Source organism: Seriola dumerili, unplaced genomic scaffold, assembly GCF_002260705.1.
Source record: "Seriola dumerili isolate Sdu_G_001 unplaced genomic scaffold, Sdu_1.0 BDQW01000409.1, whole genome shotgun sequence".
NCBI lineage: Eukaryota > Metazoa > Chordata > Actinopteri > Carangiformes > Carangidae > Seriola > Seriola dumerili.
The window spans coordinates 2,417,193-2,424,573 of record NW_019174664.1 but is presented as its reverse complement, the minus strand read 5'-3'; positions in this window follow the sequence as shown (position 1 = coordinate 2,424,573).

Sequence of the window (7,381 nt, the reverse complement as noted above, 5' to 3'; positions counted from 1 at the left end):
TGATTGCAGTCGTGATGCTAACATGCCATACAGTATGTTCTCTCATCATAATATCAATATGGTTTCATCAGTTGTGCCTGGAGAGCGAGAATGAGCCATGCATTGTGCATTTCATGTATATATTTTCATCTTTTTTTTACAGTCTGGATGCTTGTACAGTTTTTTTCAGTGTTTTCTCCCTTTGTGAAATATTTACATGTTTAGCATCATAGGAATAGTTTGACATTTTTGGGAAAAGCGCTTATTTGATTTCTTCCTGAGAGTTAGATGACAGGATGAATACAACCTCTCATGTCTGTAGCCTACGTTACATATGAAGCTAGACACAGGACCAGGTTGCTTTAGCTTAGCTTAGCTTAGCTTAGCTTAGCTTTGCATGAAGTCTGTAAAGGGGAAACAGCTAGCTAGCTAACAAAATCAGCTTACTAACACTTCCAAAGCTCACTGATGAACATGTCCTTTTCTGTCTGTTCTCCAGACAGAAAAACACAAGTGTTTTAAAAACAACAGGAAGTTGGTTATTGTATTTTGGCCCGCTGATTCTGCCCGCTGAACAACTCAGTCCACAGTTTGCAGCAGCAGCAGTGGCTGTGGATCACAGCTCTTGGAGTTAACTAAGGTACTTGAAGTATCAAAATAAAGCAGTTTTTGATATCAGCAGCATCACAGCCTGAAACTACAGGAGCTACACTAAAACATGGAGCTGGATTTTTACTTGGACTGACTGAAGTGACTCACCGCAGCCTCACTAAAGGGTGCGTTGAAAGTCAGGAAAAGCCTTTACCATTGTGAAAACATTTATATAGAAACTCATTCAGGTAAGGTCTTAAGATAGCAAAGATACCAACAGCAAAATGTTATTTACTGTAAAGTGATTCAAGAGTTTGAGACCCAGGTGAAAGCTAAAGGCCTCAACGCCCTTGATTTTATTTATTTTTATTTCAGTCTTTATCGTGTCTTTTACACCACTGCAAATGGTTTTTATCTTTCTATCTTATGATTTTGAGTTTATTTTGCTGCCCTGTTTGAAGCACTTTGTAACTTCAGTTTTGAAAAGCACTCTGCAAAAGATTATATTGTGTCTGAAGTGGAAACATTACATGTTTTTGTACAGTTTTTGTTAAACGATGAAGATACAAGATGTTATTTAGTGAGCTTTAGAGGCAGATCCAGGCTAGCTTCTTTCCCCCTGCTTTATGTCTCTGTGCTAAGCTAAGCTAAGCTAAGTTAACAAAACTAGTTTCAATCACTCTTCTCATCTAACTCTCTGCAAGAGAGTAATGCATATTTCTAAAAAATTTGGAAGTATTCCTGTAATGGGTCTAGTTGTTTTCCTGCTCCACTCCACAGCATGTCACTGAATTAGCATTTTTGCAACGGGACAAAAGACTAAAAATAAAACATGCGGCCTCTCTCAGCAGAGCTTCTCTTTGAAATGGAAATACAGTACAGTACATACTCTACCAAACAATGCAAGGATTGTTTACATTAACCTCCAGTCTCTCGCCGGTCCACAACATGGTGCCTGCTATAACCTTTCATTATAGTTTCTCCTCTGTTTTGTCTCTACATGTGTTAATATTGCAGACGTCATGAACAAAACCTGCCTGGAAATATGAACTTGCAGCTGTTTTATACAGAGATTAGCTTCATTTCATAACCAAGGTTTTAATTTTTGTAATTTTTTTTTTATTTTAATTCCTGCAGTTAATGTGACTTGTTTACTATGAGTGGATGTCAGTGACTCTGTATTATCAGCTTCCAGCTCTTATCTCTGTGATTATGTGCATGCTGATGCTCCCACACACTGTTTACCGCTCTGATCTGAACTGATCCAATGCATGGCCTCAATTTGTTTCCCCCAAATTATTGACAGATTCTTGACTGAATTAAAACTCTTATCAGAATGATGATGATGATGATGATGATGATGATGATGACGACGATGATGATAATGCCATTTGCATAACACTGTAAATCTATTTCACTGTGTACCAAAAATGCAGGCTGTATTAAATATAGGCTATGAACATCTTTATATTTAAACATTTGGCTTTAATCAGAAAAACTAAATCAAACCTTATACAAAGAAAGATTAAGAGTGCATGTGGCAGCGCAGTACGTGTTATATGAGATTGGTTTGTTACTCCTGGTAACCACAGGTGCTGGAGAACGCTACACCGTCGTCGATGAGGAAGACGGGTGTTCTCTTACTGATGTAGACAGAGAAAGCTGCGACTAGAAAAGCAGAAAGAGGATCTGTCTCTGAAATATTGATGAGACAATTGCCTTTTCTGCTGCAAGAGAGAACGAGGGAAACATCTCTCGTCATGGTGTTTATGCTTCTGTATGCTTCTTAAAAAAGTGTTGCTCCTCATAAGCACTGGCTTCAGAGTGGTGAAATGAATATTGCCTTATCAAAATCTCCCACGCTGCCACTCCAAAGACTCTCAAACTGTCACGTTCAAACAAAGTGAAAGAGAGCTCAGTCCCACAGAATCTGACTCCAGGTTATCCAGCTCATTTTACACCGACACAGCACGCAGGCCCTTTGTCTGATTGAGGAGAGACCTCAGCGTCATTAACTGTCTTCATTTATCTTAAGCTGTATTTGAAACAGAATGGGACTGTTTACAAGAGAACTGTAAAAGTGAGAAAAAGCAGACACGTAAAGCTACAACTGCAGCATCCACTGTGAAACAACTGTGATACACTGAAGGATGTTTAATCATATTTTGAAAAACTGTGCTCAAATGCTCCTTTTCTTTTCTGTCCTTTTGCTCATGCTGGAAACATTGATCTGCAGTGTTGAAGGAAAACCTTTTAGAGGACTAGAGGGCTTTCTGTCTTTCTGTTTTGTTTTTTTTTTTTAGCTTAGTGCTGTAATTTCCAAACTGTAGTGCCTGTTCATCTGCATTTAAGCAAAAATAAAAAGATGTCATCAGAAAGCTCTGAGGCACATATGAGCATCTGTGAACCTGAGATGTGTTAGGGAAAAATTCTTATCATCGGAGGTGAAGGAAGAGCGCCGGAGTCCAGGACGTCTTATGCTGAGGATGTTTATTGATGGGAGAAGAGGCATGTGTGAATACGCTATTGGTTCATTAACCATGAAAAAGGAAACCTGACTATATACGCCCAAGTGCTGATTCTTAGAACACCCAGCCACTTGTTACTGACCATCCAAGGTCTGCTGTTATCAGCCCTGGCACCAGCAGCATCAGCAGCAAACCGCTGCTGCGTCTGGAGGAGCCGCCTGAGCGTCTCAAGGCCTGTAAGATTTAATGCAGTAGCTGGGGCACCGAGACCTAGGGCCTCACACTGACCTTTCACCCCGAGTCAGTCCTTCATTAGGCGGACAAGAGAAAAATTCCCTCACAAGATGAAAACGTGGAGTAGAATTAAAAGATGTCAGTCACACTACAGGAATAATTCTCCATTACAACTAAAAGTCCTGCAGTGAAAGTGTTATCTGAGTAAAACAAGTAATATTAGCAAAGCGTACTTAAAGTAGTCACAGTGCAAGTGTTGTATTATCAAATATTGTATTATTATTATTATTATTAGTGATGCATGAATCTGTAAGTAGCAGCTAATTTAACTATTTTATATAGCAGCAAGTCATATTTTAAACCCTGTTTTATCTCTGATGACACAGTTTCTTTTGATTGTATTTTTTTATTTAAAATGTCAGATGAATAGAGTGGAATAAAGAGTACAAGACTTCGCTCTGAAAGGTAATAGAGTAGAAGTATAAAGTAACATAAAATGAAATGAGTCAAATTACATGTACCTTGAAATTAAGTACATTTCTTGAGTAAATGCACATAGTAACTTCTCATCTAGTCTGAGAAAGAATCACGTTAAGGGTTAACGCTGTGGCCTCCTGGGTGTAACTCTAAACTTCATAACATTTTCTGACACTAGAGGTCAGCAGTAACCTCCGTCAGCTCTTTGTTTGGCTCTTTGTGAGGACATGCGTCACATAAATCATCACACCACAAGGCAGATTCCCAAAAACAACACAATCCTTCAGTATCATCCCGTTCAATCAACACACCTGCTGCCAGTTAATGAACCTCAACCACACGCCAACAAAATTCCCACAGTGCCACAGGACACTCACAGACATGTAGATATTATTTATAAAAGATAGCATGCCATTTCCTTGTGGTGTAATAACTGAATGGATATTATCCAACTTATGATAATCAAATTTGTGGTTGTTATTTTTAAAGTAGGTGTTTGCTGAGGTTTTTATCTCTTGTACAGACCTCGTACGACCTATAAGGAAAGTCAACCCTAAAAAAAACAAAAAAAAACAGCTATTTGCTTTTAAAGTAAATTTTATGGTTGGGTGTGTTTATTATTTTTACATCCCAAATGAAAATGAGCCAGACACTAGGACATCTTGGTGTCAGCTATTACAAATGATTCAAATTACTACTACATTTATCATTACTATTTATTCACTTGATTTTTAAACTTAACTTGAATTTTTTAATAAGTTTTGTGGCTTGAAATCAGTGAGCAGACATTACTGTTTTCATTGACTTATCTTTTTAAATGACCTCACACTAACTTGATGTGTGCGTAATTACACCCTTTCACACTTCAACACCCTTTTTTACTTTCTGAAGCATTACATGTAAGTCCCTCAGGAGTGCAAAAGTTTCTTTCTAGACTCATCATTTTGTGATATTTTGGGAGAACATTCATTGGTTTTTATCAGCTAAAGCTGCTTTCCATTACTAGTCAGAAGGTTTAATTAATGCGACATCTAGACAGTGTTATATAATTCAAGGCAGTGGAGCACAGTTCAAAAGAAAATTTAAAAAATTGGAAATTAATTCTGATGTATACAAGACAACACAGGCAAAAAGGGATGAAAAATAAGTGAAGAAATCTAAATGAAATACAGATTTATGCATATACATTTCTTTCCTTAGATAACATTTTAAACAGCCCCTCCCTACTGAGAGAGTTCATAAGGATCTTTTTGTAAGGTGGATGGTGAATTAAAACAGTCATTTGCAGAGGTGTGTCAGTTGCTAACAGAGCTGAAACCGTGGGTGGGGCCTATTCATTTATTCTGCTCAGTCCTAATTAGTGCAGAAGTAACTCTGTATGCCACAGGCCTGAAATGGCTATAATTCTATGATGTTTTACACATTTGTCTGTGTATTATCGCGTCAGAATTGTGTTCTGAACTGAAAATAACTATCACACAGTCGTATCCTTTCACCTCAAGACTGACATCATATTTCCACTTGATGCTTTTAACTCATGTTTCTCTCAGTGAGATTTGACACCTGTACCCCAGAACATACAGGAATAAGTTTACCTGCAAAGTTAAACAGCTTGGGTTATAGTTCAAGCCCACCTTTTCTTGGCAGATATTTACCCTCTGGCTTACTTCATAGAAAGGGCAATTATGACAAATCTTAAAAGAAAAAGAAAGAGCAAGAAGATAAAATGTCATTAAACATGTAATATTAGTAATTACGTGATGATTGTTGAGCCTTAGTTTGCTTTCCAGAGAACATGTAACTGAATTTATATGTGCTACTTTACTTTTAGGGAGAGACACCACACAGGTGCATGGTCCATTAAAAAATAAAGTTTATTGAGCCCTGTTTGAAGCTCGGATACCGTATCCTTGCTCAGGCAGACATTTAGGCAATATCTCCAGGAGAAAATAGGAAGCACTATGGGTGTAAAATGTGGACAACCAAAGCATTCATGTATGAAATACATACAAAAAAAGAATGAAATAAATACTTAAAGAAAGATCAAATACAAAAACTGTGATTGTAAAATAATCCAGTAAGTCTGGAAATGAAATATTATGTCATCCTATTTTCTTTCAAAATAAAAGTTTATTCCATATAATTTTTATTATTGTTTTTTGTGTTATTTTTTTATGTTGAGACTTTTTGACAATATCTATTAAGAATGGTAAATGGTAAAAAGCTGTTAAAACTAAATAACAGGACTGAGAGTCCACAGACATGCCAGCAGCTCTGTGAGAATGTACTTGAACACAGGCGTGTTGTAAGCTAAGTGTTAACATCAGCATGATCCCAATGGTAATACTAGCATGTTCATGTTAAGCAGTTTTAACATGTGTGTTAGAGGTTAGCATGTATGAACATTTGCCAATTAGCACACAAAGTGCAGCTGATGGGAATGCCTTTAGATTTGCAGGGATCTGGTTATAAACCAAAGAATCTGACAAACTTAAACATTGAACTGATGGCACTACATGAAAATAAGGAGATCACCAAAGTTATTACAGTTCATCCTGGGAGGGATATGAATGTGTGGACCAAATTTCAGGGCAATCAAATAATTGGGTCGCACTGAAATATCAAAACAAAGTGTTGGACTGAGCGACTAACGTTGCTGTTTATGGAGCTGCTAGGATGACAAAAACTGTATTAGATTATTATATAATTTCATGGTTATATGATATGTTCTGTATGCATGTGTGATTATATATTCCACTCTCTATTTATTTTATTTTGAACACTTTGGGTCTCCACAATAAAACATCCACAACATAAAATGCAATATACAGCAGTATATACCAGAGTTGAAAACATAAAATATAAAGCAGGGCTCTTTAGCAGTGAAACCAAGTTACACCATGAATAAAAATAGATAAAAAGCGGCATTATAAACACAGTCACAGCAGAGTCTTAAGGGTCCTCTTATAGGTTTTCACCCTTGAATCAGATAAGAAAAAAAAAAAAGAGTGCCTGTCCTGTGGTCGATGGGTTATGGGAGCTGACTCACTGACTGTGTGTATAACAACCAGGGCCAAACCCAAAAAAGAAGCAAAACAATCGTGACCATGCGTTCAACTGTGGCAGAAAAACTGGCTCTAATTCAAACAGAGACCATGGTCAAGATGAGCGAAACAAAAAGACAAAACAAATGTAGCTGTGGGCGATGGGCGTTTTCATGAAGCTTGTATGTAAGAGTTATCAGTTCTATCTGTTTGCTGAAGTGAGCGTAGGATAATTGGGAATCACATTGTGGAAAAATAAACAGGCAGATCATGCAAATGAAAAGGCAGTTCATTTAATTTTTTTCTGGCTGCGTGATTGTGCAGCAGGAAAAAGCCTCAGCAGCCACATTGTTTTGCCTCTTCCTCTCGGCCCATGCGCAGATAAGCCTTCGTGCAGCAGCTGCCAGCTGTTACTTTGGTCTTGGCATTGGAAGTGTGTACCATTGGGGTTGGTCAGTGCACGTGTTCTCTGTCACCTTTTCATCTTGGGTTTAGGTGTTCAAGTGCATGGTGAGATAGCGTGTCCTTTTAATTTTGTAGGTTTCCATCTCCTCCTCCTCCTCCCCCTCCTCTCAGTCTGCTGCAGTC